Raw genomic sequence first — 18,257 nt, forward strand, 5'->3', positions numbered from 1 at the left:
GTGCTGACTGTGTTTATGCCTCTGTGCTGGGGAAGAAGCCACCTGGTTTCCCTGAGCCTCGTTTGCTGTCTGTAGAAAGAGGGAACTGGAACTATACCTAAGGTGCCTTCTGCCTCTGGAGCCAAGCCCCAGGGCTTGGTTTGAAGGCAATTAGGAGACAGAGCGTCTCCCAGACTGAGAAGCACAGCAGTGTGATACCTGCTGAAAATGTAACAGCAGGTGAGGGCTTAGAATAGAAGAGAAAGATATCAAGAAACATATTTTCTTGGTGTACACCCATCCCTGTTTAGAGAGAGGGAACCAGTGTCTGAGACCTGAACACTTGCAGTCACTGTACAGGGATCCCCTATTGCACTCACACCTCCTTGCCCCTAATGTAAAACTGTGGGAGGCTGAAAAAAAGCTGTGGGTGGGGGGCAGGGGAGAGCTGATTATATAACTTGGGCATTTGTGAGAAAGTTTATGTAAGATGCTAAAAATAGAATATATGATTGCTATAATAGTGTTCCAAGTAAAAAGCCCTAATGAGGACAGCCTACCTGAGTAGGTTAAATAGAGCTGATACTAAGTGCAAGTCTAAAGCCAGTTGCCTGCAATGACTACCATCTAACCAAGTACTGTTTACTGCTCATTGCAAACATATTCTTTGTTATCCCTACAGGGCACACAAAGTGCGCAAGGGCCACTATCCTTATAAAGGGTGCTATGCTTTATTCTTAATTTCTAATACTCTGAAGAATCTAGAAATGCTAAGTGTGTAATCCACAGCCTATTTTCTTCTGGTAGTCAAATTGATTAAATGAATACATTTCCCTGCATCAAGATGTTTAAAAAGTAGACATAGGAATAAACCCCATATATTAGTGAACAAATTCTAAGAATGTACTACATATATGAATTCTCCGGTACTTTCCATCCTCCTTCCTTGTTGCACCCCCCCGCCACCACACCCTCAACTTTAGTAGTTATCATTATCTGACATATTACATACACATTACTTGTCTCCACCCTCCAGAATATAAGCTCCTTAAGATTTAGGGTTTCTGTACATCTTGTTCACTGATGTGTCACTAGCACCTAGGCACCAAGAAGACACTAGATAATCATTGTTAAATTAGCCCACCCACAAAGATCTTGCTCTGTTACCCAGGCTGGAGTGAAGTGGTGTGATCATAGCTCACTATAGCCTCAACTTCCCAGGCTCAATTGATCCTCCTGCCTCAGCCTCACAAGCAGCTGGGCGTGAGCCACCATGCCCAGCTAATTTTTTAATTTTTTGTAGAGATGGGGTCTCACTATGTTTCCCAGGTTGGCCTCAAACTCCTGGACTCAAGTGATTCTACCACCTCCCATTCCCAAAGTTGTGTGATTGCAGGTATGGCCACTGTGACCATCCCCTTAAGTATTATTTTGATGTATCCATTATTCCTCGGACTTGTTCAGAAGCCTTTTATATCTTTTTAACCTTCGTGATATTTGCTGTGATCTGAATATTGGTGTCCTCCCATATGTTGGCATCTCTATATGTGATAGTATTAAGAGGCCGTCATTTGAGAGGTGATTAGGTCATGAGGGTGGAGCCCTCTTGAATGTGATTAGTACCTTTATAAAAGAGTGTGAGGGAGCCTCCTGTTCCATTCTTCCATGTGGGTACACAACAACCGGGCACCATCTATGAACAGAAAATAGGCCCTCACCAAACGTAGAATCTACTGATCCCTTCATCTTGGACTTCTCAGTCTCCAGAACTGTGAGTCATAAATTTTGGTTTATAAATTACCCAGTCTAGGGTATTTTTGTCATAGCCATCCAAATACATGGATACGTTAGTGTTCCATGCGACAGAAAAGAGGCCTTCATGTTTTCTACTTAATTTCACTTAAGTTTGAAAATAATGTCCCCTCCTATAATGACTTCAGAATTGAAAGAAGAGATGTGCATCCTTCTCTTTCATCCAAGACCCTTCTCTTTAGCTCAAGGCCCATACCCGTCCTAAAACATGTACTAGAAACTGACTAAAAATTATCTGTAATGTACATTGACTTGATGTATTCTACATCTTGCTTCTCATCTTGTTTCTCTTGACTTTTTAAGCTGTTGACCTGGTTGGTGGTTCTGCCATTTCCTCCTTGTCTTGACTCTGATCCTACACAGTTTCATCCCCTGGTTATGAACTCTTCCATCATCTGCAGTCATCATGTCTCCTTATTTGGCACTGAACTTGTAGGCCATATTGCAATACAGATCATCTTGTCTAACCTAGTTACAGGTGTTTTTCTACTTAACATACTTGACCTTCACCAAACATCCTCCCCACCCAACTTACTCCAGTCTTTTATACAAAATTATAGACGTATTTCTCTTATCCATGTCACTCATTAGTTTATGAACTGCAATTCTGAATCCTTTACAATTTACCTAATAACTCAGATTTTTAAAAATCACACAGGAGCTGAAAATGTGCCAGGTAAAGTTGCACTGCATGCCTTCGTTCTCTAAACTAGGTGAAACCCCAACCGCACCATATAATCCTGGGAATGTATAAAACAAAACGACATAGGAGGAGAACAGTGGCAGGGGATCCTCTATATTTGATGGACATGGGGGATTTACCTGATTGCCACTATGTTCAGGAACTTTCCAAAGGCGTAAAGTCACTTAGTGTTGGTCACTAGAGCTAGTCATTTTTTTTTTCAAGAAACTGGATATTACAACTTATCTCTCTTACAAATAATATTTTGTTAGATCCTGTCCTCGGAAACCATGTTAGAGCTACCAGTCCAAATCCTTAATTCCACAGGCTTCACTCTTCCTTCTAGTTGTGGCACAAGTGCCCATAACCATTAGAGTCAGGTGCTAAGCATCAAAGCAAACACGTTTCTGTGTGTAGCACGAAAGCCCTTTTCTCATTTGTTCATACAACCATTTTTTAAATTGAAGATCAATTATGTGTCCCAAGCATCAACTATTCAGCAGTGAACAAAGAAGTTAAATGCCTTATGGAATTAATATTTGGAGCAGACGAACAATAAATAATATTAAATATACAGTATGAATGAAATATACAACATGTACAAAACCAAATATATAGTATAAATTAAATCCACAGCATATTAGGGATAGTTGCTAAAGATAAAAAATGGGTAAAGGAGATAGGAAGACCAGGCAAATCACCACAGAGAGGGTGGCATTGCATAAAAGCCTAAAGGAAGGAGGCTTGGGGCTATCTAGCAGAAGAGCATCTCAGGCAAGGAGAACGGAAATGACAAAGGCCCAGAAGAGACCCGTGTGCCTGGACACTAGTAAAGATTGGGGATTCCAGCCAGAGATGAGGTCAGAGAGGTTGCACTGTAAGGGCACATCAAGTGCCAACTTCCAGGTCACACTTGGGACTTTGAATTTTCTTCTGAGTGCAGTCAGAAGCAGACACTGTTTGGAAGAGCATCCAGTTGGAGTTTTGAGATGACAACTCTGCTTGCTGTGTTCCGCATTAGTAATAATGTGGAAAAAAGGGGTGAAATGATCAAAGCAGAGGCTGCTTAGAAGGCTGATGCATGGATCCAGGAGAGAGATGCTGGTGTCTTCGGGGAGGGTTGTGGCCGGGGAGTGATGAGAAGGGGTCCGATTTTGGATTCTCTGAAGGTAGACCCAAAAGGATCTTCTGGCAGATCGGGTGCCAGGTGAGAGAAAGAAAGGAGTTGAGAATAACTCTGAGATCTTTTGACACGTATAAGCATCCTACCAAATCTAAAATCTTCAGACTTGCTGATATTCCCGGGAGTTTAGGAAGCACTTTAAAACAGTAATCCTAATAATAATGCTGGAGTCTGTATTCAAATTATTAATGCTTTCTTTGCTTTCTTGATTGACATATACATATATGGTATATATAGTTTACTGAATGTAACTTTATATCTGTTTCCACTTGCAAAATTATTTCTCTTACCTAAAGAATATCCAAACTTGTCTTAATTTTAAAACAAGTGTTGTAGGCTGGGTGCAGTGGCTCACACCTATTATCCCAGCACTTTGAGAGGCCAAGCAGGCAGATTACCTTAGGTCAAGAGTTCAAGACCAGCCTGGCCAACATGGTGAAACCTGTCTCTACTAAAAATACAAAAATCAGGCAGGGAAGGTGGCAGGCACCTATACTCCCAGCTACTTGAGAGGCTGAGGCAGGAGAGTTACTTAAACCTGGGAAGCAGAGGTTGCAGTGAGCCGAGATAGTGCTACTGCACTCCAGCCTGGGCAACAGAGCAAGACTCTGTATCAAAAATAATAAATAAATAAAAACAAATAAATAAATAAAACAATAGATGCTAATGTCTTGGGCCAGGGTGGTGGTGGTGGTGGGGGTTGGCTGTGGGGAGAAAGAGTAAGAGTGGGGAAAGGACTGTCTGACACACCAAATGGGAAGTATAAGAGAAATACAGGATGTCTTAGTCAGCTTGGGCTGCTGTAACAAAGTATTATGTTGATGCAATTGCCATGAAAAGTAATGGCAAAACTGCAATTACTTTTGCACCAACCTTGTATCATAGACTGGGTGGCTTACAAACAACAGAAATTTCTCACAGTTCTGAAGGGTAGAAATCTGAGATTAGGGTGCCAGCATGGTAAGGTTCTGGCGAGGGCTCTCTTCTGGGTTGCAGACTGCGTATTTCTTGTTGTATCCTCACTTGATAGAAAGAGACTGAGCTAGCCCTCTGGCCTCTTCTTGTAAGGACACTAACCACAGTCACAAGAGCTCAACCTTAATGACCTAATTATTTCCAACAGGTTCCACCTCCTAATGCCATCACTCAGGGGATCAGATTTCAAAGTATGAATTTTTGGGGGAACAAAAAACTTCAATCCATAACAGAAAAAATGAAGAAAATAAATTGCCCCGATGTATTAATGGTAAGTAGATTTTTCTTGTTGTTGTTGTTTCTGAGCAGAATCTCTGTCACCCAGGCTGGAGTACAGTGGCACAGTCTTGGCTCACTGCAAACTCTGCCTCCCAGGTTCAAGTATTTCTTGTGCCTTAGTCTCCAGAGTAGTTAGACTACAGGAGTGTGCCACCACACCCAGCTAATTTTTTGTATTTTTAGTAGAGACGGGGTTTCACCATGTTGGCCAGGCTGGTCTCCAACTCCTTACCTTAGGTGATCTACCAGCCTTGGCCTCTCAAAGTGCTGGGATTATAGGCATGAGCCATTGCTCCCTGCTAAGGGTTTTTGTTTATTTGTTTGTTTTTGAGACAGAGTCTTGCTCTGTTGCCCAGGCTGGAGTGTAGTGACACGATCTCGGCTCACTGCAACCTCCCACTCCTGGGTTCAAGTGATTCTTCTGCCTCAGTCTCCTGAGTAGCTGGGACCACAGGCATGCACCACTATGCCCAGCTAATTTTTTGTAGTTTTAGTAGAGACAGAGTTTCACTGTGTTAGCCAGGATGGTCTCAATCTCCTCACCTCATGATCCACCTGCCTCAGCACCCCCAGGTTTTTATTACTAACATCTTATTCCCAGAGTAACTTTGCTACAAGTGCTTTTGGCTTTAGGGGATTTATGAATCCAGTTGCCACTATATCATTGTCTACAATGACACCAACTTAGGCCTAAAAAATGAAGGTCTTTCCCATATAAAGTGGCTTTCCTAGATTTAGATCAAACCTCCTGAGCAGCATGAGGAATTCTGAAACACCTCCTTTTTTATTTTCCTTAAAATTGATGATTTAAAATATGAGTAGATAGCTCAGATACAGCCAGCAGTCACTGATTGTACTCAACTTTCATTTGTATCTACTTATATAAACAGCTTGCTGAAAAGAATGCTTTGGAGTTGCTTATATGATAAATCAAGCTTGTTTTGTGTTTATATGAAAACAAAATGCATCCCCATATATAAACAGGAAAATTGGCAACTGCCAAGATGGTACTGTTACCTGGAATCCTCCCATGGGATGAATCCTTTAACCAAGGAGATCAGCAAAGTTGGAGCTCTGGACCAGCAGTCTTGGTTCTTGTGATAGTGAGCAAAGAATTGCCAACTAACACCAAAATGCAGACTCAAAACAAAGCTTTCTAAAGCACAGTAATATACTCTTAGAGGGAGAGCAGACTGATCTCTGCGAAGAGAAATCAGACTCTCTTTATAGAGCTTAGGGTGCTTTTACGCAGTTTCTAGGAACGAGTTGAGGCTTGGGCTATATTTGAGTGACAGGATTATGTCATTTGATTTGCAGTTTATGCTTATATCACTGAAGTTAAACTGCACTTCTTTACTCATAATTTGTTAAGAAAAGCCCACTCAGGGGGCCAAAACCTCATGTAAATTTTATTATAATGATTGTATAATGACAATAGGGTTACCTGGGTTTATGGCCTAGATGAACTAGGCATGTGCCACTTTAGGGGATTTTTATCTGTGCCCAGTTCTTCTTTCTCCAGGATGTGCTGGTCACAGGCTTTACCATAAGCGCCATCCATCAGGGTGCAGATAGGGTGGTCTTGTGGCTGAACTTAGGTGGGCCAGGGCCTGTTTAGTGATAGCCTTTCTACCCTCCTCTCTCACCCCTCCCAGCTGCTAATGTCTATTTAACCACCTAACATTATGGGTGGGATACCATGTTCCTGTGGTAATGTCAAAAAGTGTATTACCAAAGGGTAAGCCCCCTTGATTCTGTTCACCCATGGGTGAAATTTCTCCAACTCTGTGTAGGAGGAGGGTTATAATATTTTCCTTTTTTTTTAGATGGACTACAGCTCTGTCACCCAGGCTGGAGTGCAATGGCACAATCTCAGCTCACTGCAACCTCTTACTCCCAGGTTTAAGCAGTTCTCTTGCCTCAGCCTCCTGAGTAGCAGGGATTACAGGTGACTGCCACAACGCCTGGCTAATTTTTTTGTATTTTTAGTAGAGACGGGGTTTCTCCACGTTGGCCAGGCTCGTCTCGAACTCCTTACCTCAGGTGATCTGCCTGCCTCGGCCTCCCAAAGTGCTGGGATTACATTCCAGTTCAGGGAGAGTACAATCTCTGAACAAACACATTCCTGCCATCCAGTGAAAATGAAGCCTTGGGGCCCACAGGTAATACCTTTTATTTTGCAACTTAAAACCACCCGAGTCGGCCCTCAGAGGAGTGGGCCAGCCCTGTGGAGGCAGTGTCTACACAGGCTTCACAGCTTCCTCCGGCACTTGGCGCGGGGTTTCCCTTGTGTTGCAGGCGGGGACCAATGCATTGTGGGTGGGGAGGGAGATGTGAGCACAAAGGGCGCAGTGATGTAATAGGTGATAGGTCACAATGGGTAGAAGGATTGTTTAGGTGGAGACATCAGAGGAAGGTGAGCGTGGCGGATTGGGCTCAAGCTGCTGTGAATGGGTATTAGCCTGGGAGGCCCTGTAACCAATCAAGCTATTTCTGTAGAGTACTTCCAGTTTTCTGTCTATAAATAATCCCTGCCCAGGGAGCTCTCTGACTCCCACTTGTTCTAGGTGTTACACTGGGAGTCCAGTGCACCTCCTCATCTGCCTGCCCCCCACATCTCTGCGCCCTCGACGGGATGGGCACAGTCTCGATCCTGGCACCAGGATCAACATCAGCCGGCACCAAAGGCCGGAGTAGAGGGTAATTGGTGTCCCCATTCCAGCCCAAGCCCCGCTTCCTGGGTGTTCTGGAACAAAATGGGGGCCTGCACAGGAGCCCTGGGTTCCAGGGAGACCTGGCTTAGCAGGACAGCGTTTGAGATGTGATGAGAAAGGTGTGGAGCAGCCACCAAGAGTTGTCTTAATGAACATTGCCAGGAGCCACGAATCTATGTAACCATGCTACCCTGTGGAAAACAGCCAGCAGAGGGCAAGTTTAACAACTCCACGGGGAAGCTCCAGGGACAACTGTGCAAGAGTGTACTGTTTTCAAGTACGAATCGTTCTGTTGAAAGAAAAAAACTTTAGACAAATTAAATTGAACAGAGTTTAATTGTGCAAAGAATGATTCATGAATCAGGCAACACCCGGAACAAGTAGAAGTTCAGAGAGCTCCCTGGTCAGGGATTATTTATAGATAGAAAACTGGAAGTACCCTACAGAAATAACTTGATTGGTTACAAGCAGGCATTTGCCTTTTTTGGACATGTTCTGATCAGTGGGTAGCCTGTGATTAGCGGAAGTTCTGTTGCTATGACTGGCTGTGACACAGCTATTTGTTACAAAAATATGCTCCTAAATTAGGCTTTCAGTTTGTTTATCTACTAAGTTAGATTGTGGTTCCTGACACAGAAACTCAAAGTATGGAGGCATCCTCAGGTCAAAATCAAGTTAATTTAACAGATTTTGAAAGAGACTTTTTCCAGATAACAAAAGAGGAGTGATATACATGTATATACACCACGGGAATGGTGGCTGTGGACCTTGTATCCACCAGCCTCAGCCAGAAAATACCTGATGCCATGCTGCTGGCCTGAGCAGAAGTGGCAGAGAGGCTAGGCGTGGTGGCTCACACCTGTAATCCAAGCACTTTGGAGGCTGAGGCAGGTGGATCATTTGAGGTCAGGAGTTCTAGACCAGCCTGGACAACATGGTGAAACCCCACCTCTATGAAAAATACAAGAAAAAAAAAATTTAGCTAGGTGTGGTAGCAAGCACCTGTAATCCCAGCTACTCAGGAGGCTGAGGCAGGAGAATCGCTTGAATCCAGGAGGCAGAGGTTGCAGTGAGCCGAGATCACGGCACATATTGCAGCCTGGGTGACAGAGCAAGACTCCATCTAAAAATAAACAGAAATAAAAAATAAGTGGCTGAGACGTCCATGGTAGAGGCTGCTGGCCTATAAAGACCTTGGAGGCAACAGGGGTGCCTCCTTGAGGTTTGTGAAGACAGCCATCCACAGTCATGACAACAGTTCCAACTGAAGCTTGCCACTGGCCACTCATGTCACCTGCAGCTGTGCCCCTGCAGATGCAAAAGATGTGGGAAAACCTTGTTTATCCCCTAAGACCACCAAGGAGGATTATATCTGTACCCAGACCATCCCCGCTGAGGACACAATGGGCATACCTGTGTGTGAGGCAGAGCCCAGGGGCCATGGTGCTCCGTGGAGAAGGGGATCTGCATCAGGCTGGCATCAGGAACTTCCCACAGTCCCCAAGGTGTTTGGAGTCACCTCCTCTGATTATGCTGAGGGGGAAAAATTTCAACACATCTCCTGCACGTGTGTGTTCATGGAAATGTACTCTTCTTCATTCTAATTGTAATGCAACCAGTGCCCAATGAAGGGGCAACCGCAGTGGTAACAACAAGCATGACAGCCTGTGCTGTGGACACACAGGCCACCAAGTCTGCAGACTCAGAGCACATTAGCACAGCACCAGCAGGAGCAGCCTCCTTCATGGTTCCAGGAGGACATGGAACCAGCACACCATGGCAGGTGTGCTCAGAGGAGCTTTAGGTAGTTGGGGCAACTGCTTACAAGCACGCTCCTGTGCTCAGAGAGTACATCCAGGATGCCAGGAGGAGCTTCTGGTCTCTCCCCAGAGAGCAGCCCAAGTGTGGTGGCTGAAGGAGCAGAAATGACTGCAAGCCTGTTGCAGAAACAGTTAAAGGCCCAATGGCAGGACCCCTTGTCTGGGCCTTGCAGATGAAGGTTACATGAGTGAATGGATGAGACAGAAGCCAGAAAGTCTCCATTCCCAAAATAAAAAAGTAAAGGACAGAACTCCCACAAGAGGCCATTGCCATCACCAAAGGACTGAAGCACACAAGTCAACCCTATGAGCATTCATCTTCTGGTCCTTAGCCTGCAACAGACCAATAGGGATGAAAAAAGGAAAAAGCTAGAGCATTCCAGGAGGCTGAGGACACAGCTCTCCCCCCATGAGGACACAGCTTCTCCCCACTATGTGAGTATATCTGAGTAATAAATTGCCAGTCCCATTCTCACCACGAAGGAGTCTAGGTTATCTCAAACACTGGGGAGGAGCACACACCTATACTCACAGTTACTCAAGAGACTGAAGCAGGAGGTCCCTTGAGCCCAGGAATCCAAGACCAGCCTGGGCAACATAGCAAGACCTATATCAAAAATAAAATAAGAGGGAGTCAAACTACGACAAGTTTATGGTCTTCAAGCAAACATGACTATTTGTGAAGTTCAGAGCTTTACTCACCTGGAAGAGAGTAAAGTGGTGGGATCAAGTCAGAGACTGCAGAAAAGAGCAGCATGGAACACCACACAGTCAGCAGAGTGGGGCCAGGGCTAGGGATCACTGGGACTGTAGCTGAGATGAGAGGGACAGCAACTTTAAAGCCCATCTAAAAGGAATTAGAGCATGGAGACGAAGTGGTTTCTAGTTTAGGTGGCCTTGATTTAAGTAAATAAATATAAACAAATAAAATACAATCTTAGAATGAAAAAAAGACTATAAAGTGTCATCTAAAGGCACGTGTCATTTCATGATGAAATTCACATATATCCATTGGGAAGAAGCGTTGTCTGAGGTAGGGAAGGAAGAGTCACACACTGAAAGGGTGACCATGGGCCAGTGCTGGTCAGTAGGAGAGTTTCTTCACTTCGTTTTTTTTTCTTCAAAATACATGCATTTCACTATTGAACTTTGTGATTCTTAAATTGTAGTGGGTCTAAGAATAATCTGAGATGCTTTTCTGAAATTCAGGTTCCTGGCCCTGGACAAACTGAACCAGGACCTCATAGCATGTGACCATCTTAGGTGATCCTCATGGAGATGATCCAAGGTGTGGACTCAAGGCTAACACTGGTACATGATCCAATGGAAGAAGAGACCTTGAGAGTTAACAAGTAGGGCCTGTAGGTTTTCATGTAAATATGCTCATCTTTTTTGGACTAGGCATTGGTTCATTTCAATCACAGCTACCGTCAACTTTTATGCATTAACTAATACTAGAATAAGAGTTTACTATGTGCCAGTTGCTGTTTTAGCTGCTCTACTAGTTGAACCTTTCCATATCTTGAAGATCTGGTTTTTAGAATGCTACATGCATATTTGCCTGGTGCTCCTTAGGTGCTGCCTGGCATACCATTGTATGAGTGAGTGTCATATGTACGACTGACTGTTCCTCCTAAGGGAGATGGCATGGGAAAGACAAAAGGGACAACGGCCCTCTTTATCCTTTTCCTTCTGTCAATAACCTTTGCAACATATACAACATTCTCTGACTTTCCAAGGCTTTATAATGTTTTATTTAAATAAATATGCTGTGAAATATGTAATGGGGGAGGCTGTGAAGAACCTTCACATAATACGTAAGAAATTATAAATATTTCTGTTTTGAGACAATGTCTACATTGAGAAGCAGATAAATCTATCTACCCCTCATTTTAATCAGTAATCCTATCTCCCTGGATTGCACTTGCCGTAAAACTCGCAAGACTGGAAAATAGGTTAATGGGTAGAACAGTATACATATTTCAGTAAATGAAATAGAATGCTTTATTGCCTCAAGAGACCAAATAATTGCTTCTTTTTCAGTATTATCTAGTCTCAGCCTTGTGCAGTATGTAGAAATAAAAAAAAATCTTTCATGAAATGATAGTCACTTTTAGAACATTGCTTTGCTCTGGTTTTATAAACCAGGAGAATGAGAGGTCTGCCATGTTGGCATGTGTGGTCTAAGGTCTAAAATTAAGGCCCAGTGTTATGTGCTGCCTTGACATCCATTGAAATCGGGAGGCCTTGAATGTTCTCACAGCAATTTCCACTCTTTGCTCTGCTCTTGTAGATAAAGTCGCTTGGCTGACCAATTTTCCTTTCAAGCGCACCAGAGGCAGTTCCTACTTATCTTGGAATATTGGGTTTCAGCTTCCTGCTAGCTTTCTGAATTGTTCAAACAAGCCAATCGTTTTATCGTATGAACCAACAGACACCTCACCCTCTTGATACTAGAAAGCCTGCCTCCCACAGCCCCTGGTTGTCCATTCTGCTCTTGAATGCAACCCTACTTAGTCTACAGTGTCCCTGCCACCGTTCCCTGGGCAGTGACTATATCTGACTAATAAATTGCTGTTGCTCTTATTTTTCCAGTGTTGGTAGTAGCATCTTCAGCCATCCTTATAACCGTAGGGCAGGACTTCCTCCCTCACCAACTGAATGAATAGGAGGTGATTAAAACATGTTTTATCCACTGAAATAAGATCTTTATTAAAATAAAATTAAGTATATATGCATAATTTTAGAAAGGATTAAAAATTACGTGTTTTTTTTCACCGATGCTAAGATAACCAGCAAAAGCACTACTTGGATATTTTCTTTTTATTGTGGCTTGTCCTTGTAATAGTCTGGAAGCAAAAATATGAATGGTAGGCCAATTGCACAGTGTGTTAAAGGACCATAGGTTATCACAGTCACTAGTGAGCCCAGAAATTAGTCAATACTGGATGAAGGAGGAAGTTCTCATTTCTCAGGAAGCAAACTAGGCAATTACAAGAAAAAAGGTCTCCTACAAGTTTATTTATATATGGATTAGGAGTATGATAACACCTGTGGGTTGACTCAACAAAAATAAGAGCTCAGGTCACAAGGCTCATAAAGGACAGCGGGCATCATGGCTCTAGAAGAAAGGTTTGGGTGGGAAAGAAGGGAAGAGGGTCCTGAGAGGTATTACCATCAAATCACTTCTCTGACTCTTCTTTACATGCCAAGCAGAGGCACAGCAGCCCTTGCTGATTTCTACCCAGGCATGATTTCCATACCCTAGTGCCAGGCAGCAAGACCATAAACGCCCACGCAGGCTCAGTAAGGAATACATTTTGTAAAGGATAACCTGGAACGTGAAGCCTGCAACAGGGAAGAAGGCTTTGACCTGCTGAAGGCAGCACTTGATTTGGTGGTTGCCTTCACTTGTATTTGTGACTGCCTTTGGAGTGCCAGTGCTGAAGTGAATCATACAACTTGTCTGCACAACATCAAATGCAGCTGGCTGTTGTAGTACCAAATCTGCTATCATTAATTAGCAACTGCATGGTTGCTAATCACACACTGGTTCATTATCTTCTTTAATCCACTTAATTTTTCGAGATAGATACTCTTATCTACATCTTACAAATGACAAAAAGCAACTTATTTGAGGTTGCATAGCTAATAAGGAATGGAGCCTGGACTTAAACCCAGAGACAGGGTTCATTCTTTTTTTTAAACAATTTTGTATATATTTGAGGTTTGCAACATGATGTTATAGGATACATAATGATAATAAAATGGTTGCTATAGTGAAACAAATGAACATATCTTTCACCTCAAAGGGTTATTGTCTTGTGATAAGAGCAGCTAAAATCTACTTATTTAACAAAAATCCCTAATACCATTTTATTAACTATAGTTCTCATGCTGTACATTAGATCTCAGACTTGTTCATCCTGCATATCTGCTACTTTGACCTGTATCTCCTCATCCCACCCCCCTGCCTCTTGACCTTGTGTTGTTTAGATTCCACATATAAGTGAGATCATGCAATACTTTTCTTTATATGTCTGGCTTATTTCACTTAATATAGTGAAAATGGGGTGTGTGTGTGTGTGTGTGTGTGTGTGTGTGTGTGTGTATGCATGTATATATGTATGTATGGATGGATGTATTATATATAATATATATAATGAAATACTATTCAGCCTTAAATTAGAAGAAGATTCTGCCATTTGTCACACCATGAATGGATCTGCAGGATTCATTCTTAATAGCATACAGGGTGGATCTGGGCATTTCTGAGAGAAGAGACTAGAGAAAGAAGGCTACTAGGACAATCAACTCCAAGTACAATGCTAATAAGAAAATAGGCCATGTCTTTAATACAAGTATAGGCAAGTTTGTTTTTAACAGAGAAATGAGAAAAACTCAACCAGGTGTCCCACAAGCATATGCCATTAGGACCTAGTCATAGCAGACTAGATTATAATAGACTGGCCATAATAGAGCTGAATTCCTTTAACAGAAAGTGACGGGATAATTAAATAACATGAAATAAATACGTATTAACACTGTGTGTTTCTTATCACTTCCAAATGGCTTGCAACTTACTGTACAAATTTTTTGAAGCAGTATTTTGTGTTGTGCAGAAAGCACAATCCAAAACATGGGTGCTCTGAAGGGCATCCATCTGCAGCCAGCCCCAGTCTGCATTGGTTATGTTTTTATCTCCCTTTTCCTTATGTAAGCATGTTTATGTTATATAACATCAATACCTAGACCTGTAGCCAAGTGATGTTATGCTAACTGATGGGAACAGAAAAGTACTGCAGAGCTCAGCACCTCACAACAGCCCTTCCTTCTGATGATATCTGGTAATTAGAAGCTACTGACCTTGAGAACACACCCCCTGTAGGTCTGTAATTAGTTCATTTAATTTTACTGCTTCTTTGACATTGATCGCAGTCCGCCTTTAATTCCCATTTATTACTGGTTTTGATTTAAGGAATTTTATTTAAAAATTCTTTCAAGCATCAAAAAAAAAGAAAGAAAGAAAAAAGAAAAGAAAAAAGTGACCTGGGCTCATACCTGGTGACTTTTATCAATGTCTCTTGTTTGAATCCGTTGTTATGAGGTATTTTAGACATAATGATTCATAATGGCATTTACAGAGCTTAATGTTAGGTCTGAAAGATTTACTTGTAAATTACATAACTTCAGTTACATTCATGCTAATTGTGTTGCTTCAGAAAATTTGTTTATATTGACATTAAATCATTGTGTTTTGGAGACACTGTCTTTCATTAAACCTGCTCATGGTAAACCCAGACTACTTTAGTGTCCTTCACTACTTCAGCACTTACTATAATTCATATTTATGTATACTATATAAATATATAATTATCTGTACACATATGCTCTATAACCTCTAATTTGTTTTGACTCCTTTTATTTTGTTGAGACAGGATCTCTCTCTGTTGCCCGGGCCTGTTTAGTGCACTGGAATGCAGTGGTATAATTACTATTAACTGCAGCCTTGACCTCCTGGGCTCAAGCAATAATCCCTTTTTAGCCTCCCAAGTAGCTAGGACTATAGGCACATACCACCACATCCTGACTCTTCTTTATTACGTTGAAAGTATGTTAGGATGGGTATATATATCTTCTGCCTCCACAGGCTTCAAAACTCCGAGCAGAATACTCTGAATATTGTGAACACACACACATACACACACACATGCAACAGGATTTTGTCCGACAATAAGAGTTTCAAGTCAATTTCAAATCAATTAACAATATTGTAGCTTTGGAAGTATCTCACAGGAATCAAACCTAAATGACTTTTCCCAAATACAAGCCCTCTCTTGGGTAGTTTTTTTCTTAGAGTAAGACACTTTCAAATTACTTGTTTGTAGTTTATATAATCAAATGGCCGTATGCTTTGCTCCTCTGAGAGCCCATGTTAAAAGGAAATTAAACATGGAAGTATTCATTTGAAAAAGATCTTACTGTATCTAAAGGCTAAAGATAGTTTAAATGTATATCCTATTTCTAGGTAATGCTGATTTATCTACTCACCTTTTCTCCAGCTTTTTTATTCAGATCCCATCAGTAATATTTTATTTTCCCAGCCCATGTATCTGAGTATTTCTAGATCCATCAGTTACCTTATAGGTGTTCCTTATTTAATAAAATCAGGTATATAAACGTCCAAACTTCCCCAATGGTTAAATTGGGAGAGATTATTTTACATTACAAAGAATTTTTCGCTTTATAAAAAGGACTTCTTATCCCTCTTTTCCATAAATTTCATTGATGATATTTGTAAATGAAGAGTTCTGTGGTTGGATGGTGGTGCTGATAGCACAAAAATGTGAAAACACTTAATGCCCCTGAACCACACATATAAATATGGCAATGATGGCAAATTTTATATTATGTGCATTTTATCACAAATATATATAGAAATATTATTGAGGCATCTCTGTGGGCCTGCACTGTGCTGTGTAATGGGGCCAGGGCACTGAGTGAGTCAGGGATCATCACTACCCACATGGAGCCTGCCGTCTAGTGGAACAAACATCTAGTCCACTGACATGTAATCTAGCAAATGTGGCCTAGTGCTATCGAGGTAGGAGATCAGCAGGACTTTTTTCCCAAACACTGATCATGACCCCAATCAAGACCCTGTTGATCAGAGCAGGATCTGCTCAAAACATCGCAGTGAAGAAGCTGGCCAAAACCAGTAGATAGTGATGAAAGCAACTTCTAGTTGTCCTCACTGTTCATTAGCATAAAGATACTCCCACCAGTGCCATGAAATTTAAAAATGCCACGGCAATGAACCACGTCAATGGCCCATACTTTATATGGTTGCAAAACCTCCCTGCCCCATTTGCAGAAGGTTCTGAATAACCTGCCTCTTAATTAGCATGTAATTGAAAGTGGATATAAACACAGCTGCCAACAGCCCATATATTGCTACTCTGGGCACGCTGCCTATGGGTTAGCCCTGCTCTGCAAGGAGCAGTCCCTCTGCTGCTGCTCTTCAGTGCTGTTTCAATAACAGTTGCTGTCTAACACCACCAGCTCACCCTCAAAATTCTTTCCTGGATGAAGCCAAGAACCCACCCCTCTGAGGATGGTGATGTGAGAGATAGCCTAAGCACTGTCATCTTACCTAAAAATTTCCAGCCCTTTCTCCAGTGTCTCTATATCCCTGCCCCAATTCAGCAACTCGTAGAAAATAACTGAGAATTAAAGTGTAGATGAAGGAAGGTGTATATTGGTAAAAGCATATTGACTTCTGAAACAAATGAATCCTACCATTGTTGTTAACACAGTAGAGGTTTTTCCTGCCTCACGGTCATCCAAATGAGAATGTGGTGCTGCCTGCTCCTCAGAGTCATTCAAGAATCCAGGTTGCCAGAGACTCTGTCCTTTTAAATACTTGGCTTCCAAAATTGTCCTGAGCATCAACATCCAGCAAGCAGTTGTTGGAAAGGAATACATTATATATGGGAGCTTTCACTTGCTCAGACCTAGACGAAAGTGTCCATCACTTTCACTCACATTTCTCTGGATAGAATTCCACCTGCAAGGGAACTGAGAGATGTAGCCTGGCTATGTGTCCAGGAAGAAGAGGAAACAAGTTTGATGATCACTTAGCCATCTCAGTCTCATCAAAGATGCTGTGGTTCCCATATATAAAGAGTTATAAAAGTAACAATGGAGGACAGATGGTTGGAAATTGTATTTTATTTACTCATTTGCTTGTGATTACAGGGATCACAAATTAGGAGTCAAGGCCTGGCACAGTGGCTCACACCTGTAATCCCAGCACTTTGGGAGGCCAAGGCGGATGTATTGCCTAAGGTCATGAGTTCAAGACCAGCCTGACCAACATGGTGAAACCCCGTCTCTACTAAAAATACAAAATAAATTAGCCAGGCGTGGTTAATTTATTGTAACCCCAGCTACTTGGGAGGCTGAGGCAGGGGAATTGCTTGAATCAGAGAGGTGGAGGTTGCAGTGAGCCAAGATCGTGTCACTGCACTCCAGCCTGGACAGCAGAGTGAGACTCCGTCTCAAAAAAAAAAAGTAAATAAATTAAGAGTCAAAAAACAATAATTTATTGTTTTACAAGAGATGAATATGTATTAGAAATTTGGAATAGTTATCAACTTCCCTCAACTAAAGATCTGGACAAGGAACTTGGTTACAACCTACATTCAGGAAGGGGCTCAATAGTGATTCATATATAATATATGTTGGCAAACATTAAATGAGTCTCTACTTACTACAAGTAAAGATAAGAAATAAATAGAGCCTATAAAATTGGCTCAGATAAAATGAAATGAAATGTCATATGAAGACAAATTAAAAATGCACCCCTGAATGTGACTTTTTACAGAAATCAGAAGAAAAGCACCCTCAGTAGACTGCAAGAATGCAAAGCTTCCAGGAAATAAAAGTTACAAGTACAAGGAATGAAAAATCAAGATGAAAGAACAGTCATGTAGAGAAAAGGAAAGGAGAGGGTTATTTATGACACTGGACAGGATCAAAAGGACACTAAAAATATAATCGAATAATTCACTGTTGAAGATGTGTAAGGCACAACTGGAGAAGACGAAAATGAGTTAGGGATATGGAAACCAAATGGAGTTCTCACAGAATGAAAATAGAATGGATGAATGTGAAAGGATGAAAGAAACGAAGGTAGCTATGATCAGAGAACTCAGCATCATATGGATAAGTTAGGTTCTAGACAAAAGGTCAGAGAAATACTTTGCAAAAGTGATCATATATACATACACACACACACACACATATATACA

This window comes from Sapajus apella, unplaced genomic scaffold (assembly GCF_009761245.1).
Source record: "Sapajus apella isolate SASKATOON/1434 unplaced genomic scaffold, GSC_monkey_1.0 scaffold21, whole genome shotgun sequence".
Taxonomy (NCBI): Eukaryota; Metazoa; Chordata; class Mammalia; order Primates; family Cebidae; genus Sapajus; species Sapajus apella.